Genomic DNA, 18,585 nt, shown 5'->3' with positions numbered 1-18,585 from the left:
TTTCTGAACATGTCAGGCTTGAGATGCCTGTTAGGGGTCCCTAGAACCCTCGCCTCCTAGCTCAGGAGCCAGGTCAGCCACTTCTATCTCTGCTCACTTCCCAAAGCCTTCAGGGTGTTGGGTCTCAAGAGAGCCAGGGATCACACAACAGGATCAGATTCTCTGACTCCTGGTTTAATGTTCCCCCTCTTCTTCCCCAGCTGGCTTCTCCAAACAGCCAGGTGCGAGATGGGGGTCAATGGTCTTCAGTGCCCTTTCCTTCCATGCTCTCATTCTCTCTCTCCATCATCCCTTCCCAAACCTGCGCTCATGACTAATCTATTGGAAATTGTTTTGTCCCATAATTCATACTAAAGTGAAAATGGCTGATAAGAAGGGAACAGCCTTAAGAGATCAATAAGTAAGAGAGGACAATCAATAACAATGATAATAATACCTATAATAATAAAACAATAATAACAGTACCTAGGGACTTCCCTGGTGGCACAGTGGTTAAGAATCCGCCTGCCAATGCAGGGGACACAGGTTCAAGACCTGGGCCGGGAAGATCCCACGTGCCATGGAGCAAAGAAGCCCGTGTGCCACATCTACTGAAGCCCACGTGCCTAGAGCCCGTGCTCCGCAACAAAAGAAACCACTGCAGTGAGAAGCCCGCGCACCGCAACGAAGAGTAGCGCCTGCTCACCGCGACTAGAGAAAGCCCGTGTGCAGCAATGAAGACCTAAAACAGTGACCAAAAAGGATCTGGCTCCTCTACATCTGTCTCTGAGGCCATCTCCTTCCTTCCTTCCTTCCTTCCTTCCTTCCTTCCTTCCTTCCTTCCTTCCTTCCTTCCTTAAAAAAAAAAATAATAATAACAGTACCTAATCCTTAAAACATATCACTTACTTTGTGCCAGGAACCATAATAAGCACTTATGTGTATGTTATGTGACTTAATGCTGCTCATAACTCTTTGAGGAAGTTACGTGGGGTTTTTTTGTTTGTTTTTGTTTTTTTACAGATAAGGAAACCGAGGCACACATCCAGGGTTACAGAGCTTAGACGCGGCAGAGTCAGGATTGAAACACAGGCAGTCTGGCTCTAGAGCTCGCAGCCTGAGCCGCCACCGTCTAGCACCTGTCTACACAATCTTGTCAATCCCCACGACAGCTCCGCGAGGGCAGCAGCTGATCCCCGCTGTACTGGAGAGAACGCAGATCAGAGAGGAAAGGCATTCTGTCCAAGGTCACATATCCGGTGCTAGTGGGGCCTCGATAAGGCTGCCAGATAAGATAGAGGATGCCCAGTTGAATTTTAATTTCAGATAATCAAAGAGTTTTTATAGGATGTCTCATTCAATATTCGGGATCTATTTATATTTTTTAAGTATTTGTTCTTTATCTCAAATGCAAATTGAACTGGGCATTCTATATTTTTATTTGATGAATCTGGCCACCCAAGCACAGGGGAGGATCTGCCCCAGCCAGGATCAGCTTTTCCAGTCTCCAGGAGGAGCCCAGCTCCCCAGACCTCTGAGTCCCAGAAGGATGAAGGAGCTGAGGTGTCCCCAGCTGCTCTCAACAGTGACATCCCATCTCCCAAGGCCTCCCGGTGCTCAGCCATCACTAGGAAATCGCTGGGATTACGCTCCAACCATCTCTCCCTGAGCCTCCCTTGGGTGAGGCGTGGTACCCCGCTGGGCCGGCAGCACTGAAACCCTGAACATCAGGCCTAGGATCTTCCAGCCTGCAGCCCCCGAGCGAGCGCACCCATTTATCACAGGCAGATAGAAATCGAAACTCGTTTCTCAAGCCGATGCACTGGCTGGATGGGTAGCCTGATTTGGGCAAAGTTGCTTTGTGCATTGGGCGTTTGTCAGCTGTGCACCCTCGTTCAGACACTGTGCATGCACTGGAACAGAACCATTCCCAAATTCCCACTTAAGGGTAAAAGAGAGCCAGGTTCTCAGCCATTGCCCTCAAGGCTATAAAATCCCAGCCCGTTGGGCAATAACCAGCTGTGATTTAGAGAACTTACTATTCGCAAGGCCTGTGTCAGGCTGTAGGCCATACAGACAAATCTAATAATTGCTACTTTAACCAAAAGAATCATTGCTACCATCTTTAGAGTGGGCACTTACTACCTCCCTGGCAAAGGTAAGAACTTTCAATGTATTAGCTCATTTAACCTACAAACCGAGCTGTGAAGGAAAGAATGTTATCCCAGTTGTACAGATGAGAAAACTGAGGCACAGAAAGGTTAAATGACATACTTAAAGTCACACAGCTAGAAGTTGCTGTCCAGAGGCTGAAACCAAAGCCCCTGACACCAGGTTTAGGATCTCTCCCTCCCCACATCGGCCTAAATTACAAAACTCTTGGTCTGAGATATAGGCTCCACATCCCTAGCGGTGCTGTCTGATGAGCTGATGGGGTATCAGGGGGTCATTAAGTCCAAACCCCTGCTTCTGCATGAAATGCTACAGGTAAAGGCACTGGAGCAGACAGAGTGGAGTTAGAGGCCATCGCCTCGTGGGAAGGTCTGGGGGAGGGGGGAAGCTTGATTTCTGTTTTGGGAGAGAAGGAGGGTCTGCTGAGTGACCCTACTGCCTCTACCTGAGGCATCCCAGTGCTGCATATAGTAAGTGCTCTAGAGATCTGGGTTCTCATCTCAAATTCACTGGTGCCTCCCTCTGTAACCCTGGGAAAGATCTTTGCCTTCTCTGAGCCTCAGTTTCCCCTGTGTAACAGAACTTGGACTGGCTCAGTCAGTCTTGGCATTCGTGGGTGGCTTCTTCACAACCATAGTCAGCCCTCCATCCTGACCTCAGGGTTCTGCCACTCCAGGCTTCTCCAAACCAGATGGGGAGGCTGGTGTGGTTGAAGGGACAGGAGCAAGGTCCAGGGCTGCCTGAAACAAGCTCTCTCCTTGAGGGTCACTTCTAAGACTCAGCCACGTTTCAAACCTCTTCCTACCCCCAGGATGCAGCCCACATCAATAACCCACATCCGAAATGGAATAGCTGGGTGATGTGGTAGACTCCTCAGAAGAGCTCCCACTCTCTTATAGGGTCTCCCAGTACACATCCTCCCCTGACTCAAGGGGAGTCAGAGGTGTCTGCAAGCCTTATCAGAACCTGTGGGGTCCAGGTGCATGACCAGCTGTGTGAGCACCAGCGGGGGTGTTCCATGTGTCTGTGGGCACGGGCGTCTGTGCGCACCTGGGTACACGTGTCCACGGTGTGCACACGGGCAGAGGAGTACAGGCCACAGATGGATTTAAAAATAGCCCATCCATCTCGTCCCTGCTCCTGGGCCTCCACTCCAGTCAGTCAGTGCCCCTGGACTCCCCTAGAGATACATCTGGGAACCCACCTCTCCGTTCTGATGACTCTAGGATTTCTCGAATTCGTGCACACACACATACAAGCACATCCATCCACAAGCATGGTTTCCTTCACTCCCTGGTACTGTTTGTTTAAACAGTGCCTGTCATCATCCATGGATTCTGAGCATCTTGAGGGCAGAGCCCAAGCTGGTCCACCTCCAAACTCTCCATCCCTGAGTCCTGCCAGCACTTAGCACAGGAATCTGAACAGAAGCATGCTGAATCTTGTTAAATATTCTTGAATTTTACAAATGTGCATGTACGCACGTATGCACCAGAGGTGTGGCTGTGCGTACGTGCGTCTCCCTGTGTGTGCTGGTACGAGCCCACGTACCCATGGGTTCAAATGCACACGCAGATGTGCACATCAACTCGGGCAACTGGCAAATACCTGAGTTCCCCCATCTTTGCACACCCGTTTACGTGCCGGTGTCCATGGGTACAAGTAGGAGCCTAATGTATGCTTTGGGATGGACGCTGGTGCTTCCTTACACACCTTCATGTACATATCACCGGTGCCCACAAGTAAATCCATTCATTTAATCATCCACTTAGTCATCATCGGGCAGACGCTTAGCCAGCACCTTCTATGCACCAGGCACTGTTCTAGCAGTGGGAACAAAGCAGAGAACAAAGCACAGCCCTCGCCTCCCTCCGTGCAGGGCATGGTCTGTGCACATAAGCGGGTGTGTACATGTGCTGTCCTAATGCACATGCACATGGCAACGTGTGTATATGCCTTATCCAGAGGGGGTTGGTATCCTCCCCTGACCTGGCCAGAAAGAAGGAGAAGCTTCTCTCCTAGCCCCACTCCGTGCCTGGACCAGCTCACCGGTGGGGGAGGGGACACTAGGTACCAGGTGACCTCCAGCCGGGACATTGTCCCATCTTGGAGCCAGCAACCGGGGTCAGCCGAGGTGACTCCTCCATGTTTCTTGGGCTAAGGGGCAGGCCTGAGAGATAAACAGTCACCATGTTGCCCTCCTGGGCTCTTGAAGAAAATGAGGGCAAGGGCAGAGACATTGTCCTCTCTTGTGTACTCGGACATCACCGTGGCAACTAGGAGGTATCAGGAGGGGCCGTTGGTAAAGACGCCGCTCCTCTAGCAAGCTTGATCATGGAGGGGAAGGAAAGGGAGGGATCAGGGGACAGGTCAGAATACCCCCAGCCAGCTGGACCTAGCCTGTCTCCAGACCCTGGCTTAGGACAGACCCGGGTGGCAGCAGAAAGAAAACACAGGATATAAGTCTGCTGGCCGGGCTTCCCTGGTGGCGCAGTGGTTGGGAGTCCGCCTGCTGATGCAGGGGACGCAGGTTCGTGCCCTGGTCTGGGAGGATCACACATGCCGCGGAGCGGCTGGGCTCATGAGCCATGGCCGCTGGGCCTGCGCGTCCGGAGCCAGTGCTCCGCAACGGGATAGGCCATAGCGGTGAGAGGCCCGCGTACTGCAAAAAAAAGAAAAGCAAAAAGAAGAAGCCTGGCCTCTAAACTTGGCCATGGCCATGGCCTTCCCTTGCTGTGCAACCTCAGTAGGGCCCCTGCCCCCTCTGAGCTGAGTAAGGCAGGAGGCCGGGGCGACTAGGAAGGCTGATTTTAGATGTGCCCCTGGATGACTCACACTGCCTCAGGATTTGGGCCACAAGGGGTGGGGTGAGGCTGAGTCCAGGCCCTGATGGACACAAACACCCAGAAGGAACAAGAAACTAGGGCAGAGAGTTCCTGTGGGGGAATCAGGCACCTGTCCCGGGGCCTGGCCCAAAGGCAAAGGGTTGCCATGCCTTTGCTCCTGCTGGCCCCTCTGCCTGTGTCCCCACTCCACCCACGGCTGCATTTTACAATTTTCTCGATTAAAAACAGGCACACTTAATAGTTAGTGGAGAACGCAGAATAGAAAATCTTTTAATTAGTAAAGTCCTGATTTTGTATGTCCACATCTAACCCCACTCTCTCCCTGTCCTTCCCCTGACAGCACCTCAACCATAAAGGCTGCCCCAGGTCAGCTTTGCCGCAAAGTGTCAGATCCAAGAGGGCAGGGACTGTCTTGTTCTCACACTGATCCCGGAGCCCAGAAGGGTCTGGCTGACGGGAGGCGCTCAATAAACACTGTTGAACAAATAAATTAAATGCACTGAACTGCTAACAATGGATATTCAGGGTAGCGAAATCTCAGATCATTTTTAGTTACTTCTTTATACTTTTAAGTCATTTCCACGTTTTCTAAAATGGGCAAGTGTTGATTTCAAAACCAGAAGCTTCCTCCCCCAACCCCAAAAAGCTCCTAGAAACAGAACAGCACAGAACTTCTCTCATCTCAAGGCCCTGCTCCCCAGACCCCTTCGGTAAGAAGCTGTCTTCCCCTGGCCTTCCTCAGCACCTGGCCATGTGAGTAGTCCAGGTCACCCAAAAAGTTAGGGACCCGGTGCCCACTCTCCTGACCCCAGCCCAGCATGCTTTTCATGGTTCCATAATCACATCTGTTCTCTGCTGCCTCCGCTTTGTTTTGCTTTAGATGTTTCAGTCCCCGCTCTGCCATTCACTGGCTCTGTGCTCTTGAGTGGATAACGCAACATCTCAGTGCCTCAATTTTCTCATCTTTAAAATGGGAATAGTGTTAGTACCTACCCCAGAGAGTGGGTGTGAGAATTAAGTGCACATAAAGCACTTAGCACCATACACAGCCCAGGGTAAACACTTAGTAAATTGTTTGTTTGTTTTAAAATGTTTTATTAAGCCTTTCTCACAAGCCAGGTTAACCACTCTAAGTGGACTATCACACTTAGTCCTCACAACAACGCCCTCCACTCAGACTTGAGATTGTACCCATTTTACAGATGAGAAACTGGAGGCTCAGAGAGCCAAGTCACTTTACCCAAAGTCATATAGCAAGGAAGCCACAGAGGTGGGATTTGACCCGGGTCTGTCTGGCTCTTAACCTGTTGCTCCTGAAGTTTAAAGTTCCCATGAACCATCTATGAGGAGAGGTTTGAGCATATGCTTGGGACAAGACTCTGTGCCCAGGAAGGGGACTGGCAAGAGTGAAGGTCAAGTCTGAGTTCTTTCCCCACCCATGGATTTACCAGTAATGGTGGCTGCAGGATTCCCTGGACTTGGCCACCTCCTTCCCTCAGCAAGACCAGAGTTCAAATCCCTGCATGGATCTTTCCATCCTTCTCCCCATCCATCCCTTCATTCACCCATTTATCCAACCATTATATGTTGAGCACCTACTATGTGCCGGATAACATTCCAGGCACTAGAGATACAGCAACGAACAAAACAGATAACAAGCCCAGCTCTCCTGGAGTTTACGTTCCAATCATGGGAGACAGACAATAACCACGTTAAATACAGGTCAGGCGGTGATGAGAGTCCTTTATTCATGGACTAGGTCACGGGGAGAGGTAGCACAGGGTGGGCGTTCTGTTTCCTATCAGTGGTCAGGAAAGACCTGCTGGGCAGGTGACATCTGGGCAGAGATCTGTAGGAAGTGGAGAGCAAGGCATGTACCTGTCTGGGGAAGAGGGTTCCAGGCAGAGGGGGCAGCCCCCACTGTCTCCACTGTTTGTCCATCCTTCACCCCTTTTCCACCCTCCCATTCTCTTGAGAACAAGCCCCAAGCCCCAGCTCTGGGAAAGGCCCAGAATGGGAACCTGGGCTCTGGGGCCAGACAGCCCCAACTTCCCAACCAGCTGCAGGACCAAGGGCTTAATCCCCCATGCCCACATTCTCGGTTCTGTAAAACAAGGGAGTTAGGGAAGTGAAGGAAAGAAGGGATGAGGGAGTGGGTGCACAGTGAAAAGGAGGGGGGTAAAGAAGATTCTGATGTGAGCAGACACTTCTTAGGCTTTGCAAAGCACCTCCAGCACTAGGTTCCTTGTTCTCACCTGAGAGGTGTATGGGACAGGAATTCTTACCCCATTTGACAGGAGGGAAAACTGAGGCTCAGCCCATGCATACATTCATGTGAAGGGGGAGACTTCCTCCCAGAGCAAGAGGAAATTTTGCTTCCAAGTCACTGGCTGAGATTCTGGCTTTCCCGGGCAAGGCCCAGGAGAGCTCAAGGACCCATCCCAGACTTGGGGTTGCAAGATGAAAAGGTTTGGAGCCTTGCCTCTCTGGCCATTACGGGAAGGTCCATGGTGCCCAGGTATGGCAGGAACACAGCCCTTAGTCTACAGGGACAAGAGGGAGTCTTGGATCCAGCCTGCATCCCCCACACTCATTACAGCAAGTCTACCGCATGAATGGTGTATGTCACCTCCTCAGGGAGGCCTGCCGTGATCTTCCTGCCTAACTGCACCCTTGTTGTGAGTTTCTCTAGCTCGCTGTACATCTTCATGCACTTTTCACAGTTTGTAATAATATATTTATTTGTATAGTGATTGGGTTAACAACTGTCTCTCCCACTAGATGGCAAACTTCAAGACCAGAGTCTCGACATTTGCTCTATCAGAACTCCATCACCAGGTACGTGTGTTTACTGAAAGAATCGTGGATGGTTGCATGGACAGATGACATCCACCGGGACCCTTGGCAAACACCTGCAGGGAGCAGCAAGGACAGAGAGGCAAGTGGCTGCCTGCCTTGAGAGAAAGTGATCCTGAAGGGACCCAAGCGGAAAAGAGGTGACCGGTCAGCAGGAGATCATGATAACACTGCATGTTTGAGAAGTGCTTTACAGTTTACAAAGTGCTTTCATTGGCATTATCTCATTACTAACCCAACAGCAGCCTTATAATGTCAACATTATTATCGCCAGTTTACAGGTAAAGACACTAAAGGATCAGAGATGTAAAGCGATTAGCCTAAGGACACATAGCTCATAAATCTTGGACCTGGAATTTAATCCCAGTTCTATCTGGCCTCATATAACAATAGCTATTATTTACCGAGCATAGACTAGTTGAGTATCTGCTACTACCTACATATATTATGTCTATTTCTCACAACATCCCTTTGATGTATCTGTAATTTCCCTTTCAAATCTGAGAAACAGAGGTTCAGAGAGGCCATGTGACTTTCCCAAGGCCACCAGTAGATGAGCAGCCGGGCCCTCTACCCGGGGTTCCTCACCTGCCCCGCCACCTCATCAGCCTCTAAGGCCCCATCCAGCCCAGAAGGTCTGCAGTTACAGGACCTGCACTGAGGGGACAGAGCCAGGGCTAGGAGGCAGTAAGGCTGCCATTAAAAGGGTAGATTCTGCAGTCAGACTGCCTGGGTTCATATCCCAGCTCCACCAAGTTCTAGCTGAGCGGTCTACCTTCATGTCTCCACTCACTGCTCTGATAAAGGAGGGTGACAATAGCACTGCTTCTACAGTTGCTGTAAGGATCACTAACCTACGTAAAGATTTTAGGACAGAGCTGGTAAATGTGATGTAAGTCTTAGCAGGAGTGAGTTCAGGTTGGGGCTGGGGGAGCTCTGACCTCAGCCGCCCAGGGACTTGGGGGCTGGACAGCGACACAGTTCTGCATCAGCCCAGGACTCTGGCCCACACTGGGCCCTCTGTCTCAGGGGAACGCTGATACTTGCCTGTCCTTGGTTGCCCGGAGGGGAGGCGCCCGGGCATGGAGTTAGGAGAGGGTTCCTGACAGCTGAAGCCCAGCGTGGGAATGGGAGGGGCAGCGTGGACTTTCCTTGCTAACAGAGCTCAGTGTTGTTTAGAGGCCAGAAAAGACTGGGCCTGTCCCAGTCCCAGGGAGAGAATCACAATTGGTCTAAGCCAGTCCCAGTAACCCCAGTGACCGTGCTTTTTTGGGGAACAAGAGGGCGTGTGGTGCAATTCTGGTCAGAAAAACAAGAAAGGAATTCTGCCGGGGAATTCTGGGAAAGGTTCCCTTACTCTTAAAAAGTAATGAGCATCAGGAAGCAGGTCACTTTCTGCCTCTGGTTGCAGCTGTGTGAGGCTGTGATGCTTGGAGCAGTCACAACCACCCTGTGACCATGACGGAATGGCCCATTCTGAGGATGGCAGAGCAAGGACAGGAAAAGAATCATGGCCATAGGTGGGTGATATTATTGAGTCCCAGAATTAAGCCACCCGCCTCTGGACACATCTTATCTCATGAGATAACACATTTTGTTTATTGTTTATGCCTGTAGTAGTTGGATCTTCCACTGCCTGCTGACTAAAGCATGTTACCTGACAGCCTCTTGACCTGACCTCCTCTCCTGTCCAGGTCAGAGTGGGTCAGGAATAGGACTAGACCAGACCAGGGCCCTCTCCTCTACATCTAAGGGCTTCAGACAGATGGGAAGACCCCCCTTCGCACCACCACAACTCTCCAAGGCCCTGGACCCAGGAATGAGAGTCCAGGAAAGACACTCCCATGCGTAGGAGAGGAGCTATAGCTGCCTCTTCTGTCCAGTGGCCTAGAAGGTTCTGATTCTCACCCTTGAATTTTGGGGGACTTGAGGCTCAGAAGACAACCACTCCAACCTTCCTGGTCGTGCTGGGCTTGAACTGACCCTGCCCTGGTGCGTGGGGTCCAAACAGGCCGGGAGTGAGTATTGCAGGCTGAGCTTGGCATCTTCAGCCGCTGTGGAGGAAGACAAAGCAATGAGCTGGCCTTGGCCTAGGTCAGAGGGGTGGGTCCCGAGGGCCTCACGAGCCACTTCTGCTGAGCTCTGAGAGGAAATAGCATAAACTGTAAAGCGTTCATGGTAACATGACCCTAGTGCCTGATATATGGTGGGTGCTTAATTGACGGTTGTTGGTTCAGTGAGTGAATGAATGAATGAGTGGATGGATGGATGTGTAAGGTCTAAGGTCATGAATGGATGAATGAATGAGTGAGCCCTGTTGTTATTACTATTATGGGATGTATTAGTAATTACCCTAAAAGTTAGCAGCTAAAAACAACACAGCTCACAGTTGTTATGGTCCAGGAGCCCAGGCATGGCTTACCTGAGTCTCCGGCTCAGGGTCTCTGTCTCTCATGGCCATAATTGAGGCACATCAGCTGGCTGCAGACTTCTCAAGGGAGACCCTGGCCCTGCTCGCTCAGAGGCAGGCCTGGGGCAGACAAAAGGATGGAACCTCTCCAGGAGAGTGTGGGGACGATGGGTTTGTGCTCACACCTGCACCATCGCCTCCTTCCTCAGCCCTCCTCAGCTCTGCACCCCCAGATTACCCATTGTTCCCACCATCCACCAGCCCTACCCAGAATCTACCGCTGAATGTCTGGCTTCCATGTGAAGCCAGCCCAGAGCCCAGGCATCAGGTGGGAGCAGGGGCCTCCTGCCGTTCCTCACTTCCTCTAGCCCGAGCCAGCTTCATGCTCAGGAGACCCGTGTAGTCAGCAGGACCCAGGCTTGGTTTAATGCTCTGCTGTTGCTGTCTTGAAATTCTTTGATAATTTCTTCCCAAGGGGCTTACATTTTCATTGTGCACTGGGTCCTGCAAAATACATCACTGATCCTCCTTCTAACCATCACTTCCTGGGGTCCTCACAGCCAGTCTTTGAGATCATAAGAGCAGAGCCTATAAGGCCCATTTGCAGATGAGAAAACTGAGGCCCAAAAGTTGAAGGTAGACAAGAGCCAGGATCATACCCCAGTCTCCCCTTCAACCCTTAACCATACTGTAGGCCACCTCCTCAGACCCAAGGGCTGAGCCGGGGGGCCAAGGAGGGGCTGACCTCAGGAGTCCTTCTGTATTTCTGCAGGGGTGAAGGAGAGACACCCCTGGGTCTTGACCCCCAGCTTTCCCCTCAGGGCCACCTCTTTCATCTCTCCACTTCTGTTCTGGGAATGAATAGAGACTAATGGGGTGAGACCTCTAATTCGGAGGCCCCCCCGGGGGGTGGCCCTTGGGGATAATGACTCAGAGTCACTCCTCACTTACCCCTCCCCATCCTCCCCCTACAGACCCTCACACAGGGCCCATCGTGTCTCTGCTCTGGTGTCTTTTCCCAGTAGAATGAAGTCCCAAACCTGTTCCCTTCCAACCTCTGGGTCTAGGGATGGAAGGGAGTCTGGGGGCAGAGAGCGAGGGCTGGGAAGAGCCCCTTGGGAGGTGTTGGTATCTTCCCCGGGAATGGGTGTAAGAAAAAAATTAGAACTAGAGTCAGGCAATACTGGATGGGGTTGAATTCTGGTTCTGCCACTAGTCAACTGTGTGACCCTGAGCATGTTTTATGACCCCTCGGAGCCTCAATCTCCACATCTGTAAAATGGGGGCAGCAGCCCTCCTCCCCTGATTCCTGGCTGTGGGAAGAGTGCTCAGAACTCCCTGGCTTCCCCAGAAGTCTGTCTGTGTCAGCTGAAGCCCCCACTCCCGCAAGGATGGCACTCCAGCTGCTGTCGCTCTCCCCTCCACCCCCAACCTCTCCTCCCCGCTTTTCCTCTCCGTCCACCCTCGTTCCTGTGCACTTTCCCTCCCTCTTTCATCTCATTCAGGCCCTCAGAACCTGCTCAGCCCACTCTCTCTTTGCAGGTGGCGAAACTGAGGCACGGGGAAAAGATTCATCATGGTACCTGCCTCAACAGATTGACATGTGGGTCTGTGGGATGATGGACAGAAGGAGTCCTGGTCTGAACCCTGGGTCAGGGGGGCCTCAGCTCCTGTCCCTTTCCTTCCTTCCTCTCTGCAGTCTGTCCCGCTCCTTCCCTGTCTCTCCACCCTGTGGAGCTCCTGGAAGCCCTTCTCCAGGGTCCCCACCCCACCTCCTGCCTCACAGTAACAGAGGCCCCCATGCCCATCCCAGGGGACTGACACTCCCCAATGCCACAGCTCAGGCCTGGAGGTGGGCAGGAGGCAGCGGGCAGTGGATGATGTCAGTGATGGGCAGGGAACGTGGACAGCGAACAGAGAAGCACACAGCGGGGAGCTGGCTGCCAGTCCCTCCCAGCCTCCAACCTCTGCTCTCCGGGGCCCGGGACACTGTCAGCCACCAGACTGTCACTGGACCACAGCACCTCCCATATGAATAACAGCCCTTTAATTAGGATATTATCGGAAGCGGGGCCCGTGGCGGCTTCATACTAGAAATGCCAGCAGCAATTCCGGAGCCGCATGGAGATGGACAGATCATGTATTACATCCCGCACCGCCGTTTCCCCGCACAGAGTGTGCCTCCAAATGAGATTTCCTTCTCCCTGAAGAAAATAATTCACTCTCACTCTCTTTTCTTTTCTTTTTCCTTTTTTTTTCCCTCCCCTGATTGTCAGGACTAAAAACACTTACTGGGGCTGGTTCATTGTTTTCAGATTCAATTGGGCCAAAGTAGAAGGGGCTGGGCGGGGCGGGGGGGGCACCTCCAGTGGCTTGGCTGGGCCCCCCTCGCTGGCAGGACTCTGCCTGGGGATCCCTCTCTGTCATGACAGTGGTGTTGACAGTAGCTGACATTTCTCAAACACTTACATGTATTCACTCATTTGATCTTCACACAACCCTACAAGTAGATATATTAGTACCCCATGATGAAGATAAGGAAACTGAGGCCCAGAGAGCTTGGTAACATTCCGCAGGTCACAGAGCTGATGACTAGGGAAGCCAGGATGAAACCCAGGGAGTCAGGGCTTATTCATCTATTACTCAACACCATCTGGATTCCCAGAAATTGTTCAGTGCATTCCGAGCAAAGAAGAAGCCCTGGACCTCAGTTTTCTCTTCTTTAAAATGGGAATAATAACATCTGGCTATTGTGAGCATTCCCAGGAGAGAAAAAAAGGAAAGTAATCCCACAGGGAATGCAAACTTGATATCAGGCATGTGGTCAGCAGCAAAGGAGAGAGAAATACAACCTGGCACTAGAAGGAAGAGGCCAGAGGGGGCCCCACGTCTCATCCCCCCCAAACACTAGGCACGTACCTTGTGTGAGGAACGCACCCATGGGGCAGGAGAGGGAAGGGAGTTGCTGGGCAGAGCTGTGGCTGTGGCCTCACTCACCCCCCGCCCAACTCCACAGGAACTTTTTCCTGCCAGCCAGGAGCAGATCAGCACGGAGCGACATCTCCTTCTCACCCCCCTCTAACACATACTGACTGTGCCCCCGCCAGGCCTCCGCCCTGTGGTCTCTCTCACCCCCACTTCCTGAGCCCTGCACTCCACCCGGCTGAACCTCTGCCTTCTTCCTGCACACACCTGCCCGTTCACACCTCCACTGCTAATTCAAGCTGTCCCTTCACCGGGTGTTCCCTCACCACCAGCTCCTTCAAAGCCTCCTGATGCAAGGCCACCTCCTTCCTAACAGGAAGAGATGATTTGGAGGGAGTGAGGAGAGGGAGCCCTGACCAGGAGCTGGAAATCCTGGCTTCTCACCACTGACTCACTAGAAGGCCTTGGCCTCAGTTTCCTCAACTGTAAATTGGAGTCTGCGGGGCTCATGCTATCTAAGCCCCCTCCCGGGATTAAGATTCTCACTGCATCCTCCACGCCCGGCCTGGGCTCGGACACTGTAAACAGACCCTTGGAGGGCTAGAAATGGAGATTTTGTTTCCCTCTGTGGAGTGAGGTTATCACAGAGACAGAGCGCGGTCATGGTGGGAGGAGCCTGGGTTCCAGTACTGGTTCTGCCTTTGACTTGCTGTGTGACCTCAAGCAAATTTTTCGCCCTTTCTGGGCCTCAGGGCTCCAGTTGTATCATGAGGAATCGCTATGGTCTTTTTTTCCTGTTCTAGAATTCTAAGATCCTGGGCTTCAGGCTCCAACCTCTTCCTAGCTAGAGTGGGAAGCTGGGAGGAGACACAGAATTTGAGAGGAGGGGTCCAGAATCTCCTCCCCAAAACCCTCCAGACCCTGACCCACTTCAACCAGAGGGCAACATCAGCTAGTCCCAAACCAGGGCTGCTGGTTTGGGGGAACAGCAGCCTCATCACAAACCTCAACACTGTGGCTGATCCCTGGGAGCCAGACAGCACCCAGACTCATTATCCTTGTGGCTCTGAAGCAATGATGACATGGGCTTTGAAATCGAAATGAAAGAAACACAGCAGAGATACCCTGCCCCCCATCCCTCCGCCCCATGCCTCACCTTGGCACCAGGATTTATCACTTTCATTTTAATAGGTTAATTACTTAGACAGGTAGGTGTTCGAGAGGCTTCCTTCTCAGCACAGGGCGACTACGTGGTGACCAGTCTTCCCCAGGCAACCTCCCAGAGAGTGCAGGAGGGTTGGAGGGCGCCAAGCTGGCTTTAATTATCCGAGGTGTGCACTAATATCTCAATGATGCTCTTCTCAGAGGAGAGGGCTTTGTCGGGGCTGTGAAAACACAGATCCTTGCTGCTGGGCAGCCAGGCGGGATTTATAGCAGACAAGCTAAACTCACCTCTCCTGCTCCGTTTGCATTTTCCAACTTGTTATTTACTGATGGGGAGTATCTCCTCCTATGAATAGGGACCTCCTGGAAGGCAAGGCTGTCCTTATGCCAGGGCCCACTCCTATTCATTCATTCAACCAGTATTTACTGAGCACCTATTTACTATATGGCAGGCACTGTGCCGGACGCTGAGGATAGAGCAGCAAACAAAACAGATCAAAATTCCTGACCTTCTGGAGCTTCCATTCCATCAAGGGAGACACATAAAAAACAAAAGAAATACGTAGCTTGTTGTATTTTCTTTTTCTTTTTCTTTTTTAGTATTTTTGAGGAAACATGCAATTTTATTTTATTTTAATTTTTGAGTTTCACCTCCAAACTATAAATCTCTTTTTTTTTAATTAATTTTTATTGGAGAATAGTTGCTTTACAATGCTGTGTTAGTTTCTACTGTACAGCAGAGTGAGTCAGCTATATGTATACATATACCCCCTCTTTTTTGGAGTTCCTTCCCATTTAGGTCACCACAGAACATCGAGGAGAGTTCCCTGTGCTATATAGTAGGATCTCATTGTATTCGTTTTCTATTGATGTATAACAAATGACCACACGCTTGGTGGCTTCAAACAATGTGCACAAATGACCTCACAGTTTCCGTGGGCTGGGAGTCCAGGTGCAGGTCAGCTGGGTCCTCTGCCCAGAGTCTCGCGTGGCTGAAATCAAGGTGCTAGCCGGGCTGCTTTCCCCGCAGGAGCTGGAGCTCAAGGTACTCTTTCAAGGTCGTGTGGATGTTGGAGGCGTTGAGCTCTTCCCGGGCTGCCGGTAGGGGTTACTCTTAGCTCTTAGAGGTCACTCTCGGGTCCTAGCCGTGTGGCTCCTCCATCTTCAAAGCCAGCAATGGAGAACTCACACATGTAAAATAGACCCCCTCAAGCTTTGAATCTCTCTCGCCAGGGGAACCCAGTCCCTTTGAAGGGTTCACCTAATCAGGTTAGGCCCCTGGAGGATAATCTCCCTTTGGAAGTCAGCTAATGATTTGAGACCTTAATTCCATCTGCAAAATCCCTTCACAGCTACATCTAGATCCACATTTGATTGAATAACTGGGAAAAGGTGTGTGTATGCCAGGGGGCCAGAGTCTGCGGGCATTCTGGAACTCTACCCACTACAGTGTGTTAGAAGGTGCAAGGGTGGTACGAAGAGAAATTGAGCAGGAAAGGGGGACACAGAGTGATGGGGGTGTAATTTTCAGTAAGTGGTAGAGAAAGCACCACTGAGAAGCGGCATTGGAGCAAAGACTTAAAAGTGCAGGAGTTATAGCCACATGGCCCTCTGGGGAGTGGGCACCAGGTTGAGGAACAGTAAGTGCAAAGGCCCTGAGGCAGCTTGTTGGAGCAGCAAGAGTCACAGGGGATGAGGTCAGGCAGTGCCTTTTTGGCCCTGGTGAGGACCTAGGTTTTCCAGAGTGAAATGGTAGGTCATCCCAGGATTTTGAGCAGAGTAATGATGTGATTTGACCTGCATGTTTTAAAAAATCTCTTGGGCTATGGGGTTGAGAATAGACTGCAGGGAGACAAGGGCAGAGCAGGGAGATCAATTAGAAAGACTTTGCAATTATCCAGGGGAAGAGCCGCCGTGCCTCAGCCTCAGCCCTGGATCTGTTCTGAAGGTGGAGAAGAGCCATGGTCCCACCCCAAGGCTCTGAGCCCAGCGTCAGTCCCCAGGCACCCTCAAGAGACATCTCTGGACAGCTGTACAAAGAGCAATAGTACCTTCTAGATTGTCTTTTCACAGGAGAAGACGGGAGGCCTCCATGGGGGGGAATTGATTCAACCTTTCAACAATACCCCAGGGTCCTAATTAAATTCTCCTATTTGCACCCACCAAGAGTCAGCACCTCACTTCACAGCCCTGTCAGCGGGAGCTCCAGGTTCCAGGCTTCTAACCCCTGCTCGGCACCCCCAACCCACTCATACTGCTGCAGGAATGTCTGCCCCAAAACACAGGTTACAATTTGTCCCTCACTTCTTCAAAAGTGGCTTCTATAGATCATTACTTCTGCAAGTCATGGCCCATATGGCCTCTATTCTAGGATATTGTCAATTGTAAGAAGCTCTATTAATAAAACTCTATTAAATAACCCACTTTCCTGGACTTTAAAGGAACCCTATGTTACATGTGCGTATCAATTGTAAGACAATCCCCTATCTCAGAAATATGGAAATTTCATCTTACAATTATAACTGCTGTGGGAGGAAAAGATGGATTTTCGAGGTCGACACTTAGTTAACCTATGATTCTGCCACCGCAGGACTTGTCGGAGCCTTGGAACGATCATGTGTATTGTGCCTCTCCCAGAGGGTCCTAGAGCATCCATCTGCTTTCAGGCTTCAGTAATTTCTGCTCCACTTGGTCTTTTCCTTTGCAGAGCATTTTGCAGGACTTTGGAAATTACTGGCTTACAGATTAAATAGCAAATATCTCAGGTAACTAAGGGCCTCGTGGTCTGACCCTAGCCTACTTTTTCTAATCTGGCCCCTGCTCCAGGGTTCTTACGTTTCCTCAACTACACACTGCCTGTTCAGACCCTGAACTGCTGCTCCTGTTATAATTTCAGGCAGGATCACCCAACCCAACCCAATCTTCACCTATTCTTCACTCGTCAGTCAGACAATATTTGTTGAGCCTCTAGAATGTACCAGGAACTCTTCCAGGCCTAAGAGATTGCATGATGAACAAGACAGGCATGGCTTCAGGCCTCATGGAGTGTACAAACATTCATCTACACACACGTGTACATACCTAACTGCAAATTGGGTTAGCGCTGTGAAGAATGAAAGCAGATGCTATGAGAAAATGTAACGGGGACTAATGGCATTTAGCGCAGGCCTCTTTGAGCTGAGATATGGAGGATGAGTCAAAACCCATCAGGGAGAGAGCTAAGACAGTGAGTGTTCCAGGCAGAGGTTATGGTGTATGGGAAGGCTCTGAACTGGAGGGAAAAAAAAAGCTGGCATATTTGAAAAACTGAAGACTTTAGCATGGTTGGATGATAACTAATGAGACTGAGAAAGAGGCTGGATCCAAATCATGCTGGGCCTCATGGGTCACATTAAGGATTTGGCGGTTTTATCCTTAGGCCATTGGACAGTCACTAAAGGGTTTTACAGTCTACAGTGTGAAAAATTTTGGAGGGGGGTTGGAGAAGGAGGAGAGAGTGTGGGGAGATTCTAAGAAACTACATCATTCCTTTGCAAATGTCAGAAAACCCAACCCAAAGTGGCTCATGGAAAAACAGAATTTGATAATAAGTGTAGCTGAAAGCCCAGATACAGAGAAGGGATTCAGGTAAGGCTTGATCAAGGTTCAAACAATGTTGCCATGACCCAGTTTCTTTCTTTCCATCTCTTGTCTCATCTACCCCTAGGTGGCTCCATTTTCCCCCAAGACCATGCTGGATGGGGGCAAGATGGCTGGCATAGCTCCAGTCCCACACCTGCTCTTATCCAGGCACAGCCAGGAAAGAGTTGAGTCTGCTTCACTAATAAGACAATCAAGTTCTGGAATTGAGTCTCATTGTCTCCGAATGGTCTGACCTCAGTCTTGTGCTCATCCCTGAACCAATCGCTGGCCAGAGGAATGGAAGGAGCCATTGGTCTGGCCTTGGTCACATGCTCTACCCCTAGAGCTAGGGATGGGGCTAACTTCCTTGGAATTACATGCCTAGAAGGTGAAGAGGTACATCCCCCAGATGAGAACCAGGATCTGTTATGGAAAATACAATGAAAATAGACTGGGTAGCCCTACACGACCATTATCTACTGAGAAGATACTGCAGTGTCCAGGCAAGAGAGCAGTGGCAGTGGCAGTGGAGAGAAGGGGACAGATTTGACATATATTTTGATAGTAGGATCGATAGAACTTGGTGACGTGGGATGTGGGTGATGAGTCTCT

The sequence above is a fragment of the Neophocaena asiaeorientalis genome, unplaced genomic scaffold, assembly GCF_003031525.2.
Source record: "Neophocaena asiaeorientalis asiaeorientalis breed wild unplaced genomic scaffold, Neophocaena_asiaeorientalis_V1.1 scaffold43, whole genome shotgun sequence".
Taxonomy (NCBI): domain Eukaryota; kingdom Metazoa; phylum Chordata; class Mammalia; order Artiodactyla; family Phocoenidae; genus Neophocaena; species Neophocaena asiaeorientalis.
Note: the sequence above shows the minus strand (reverse complement) of the source record.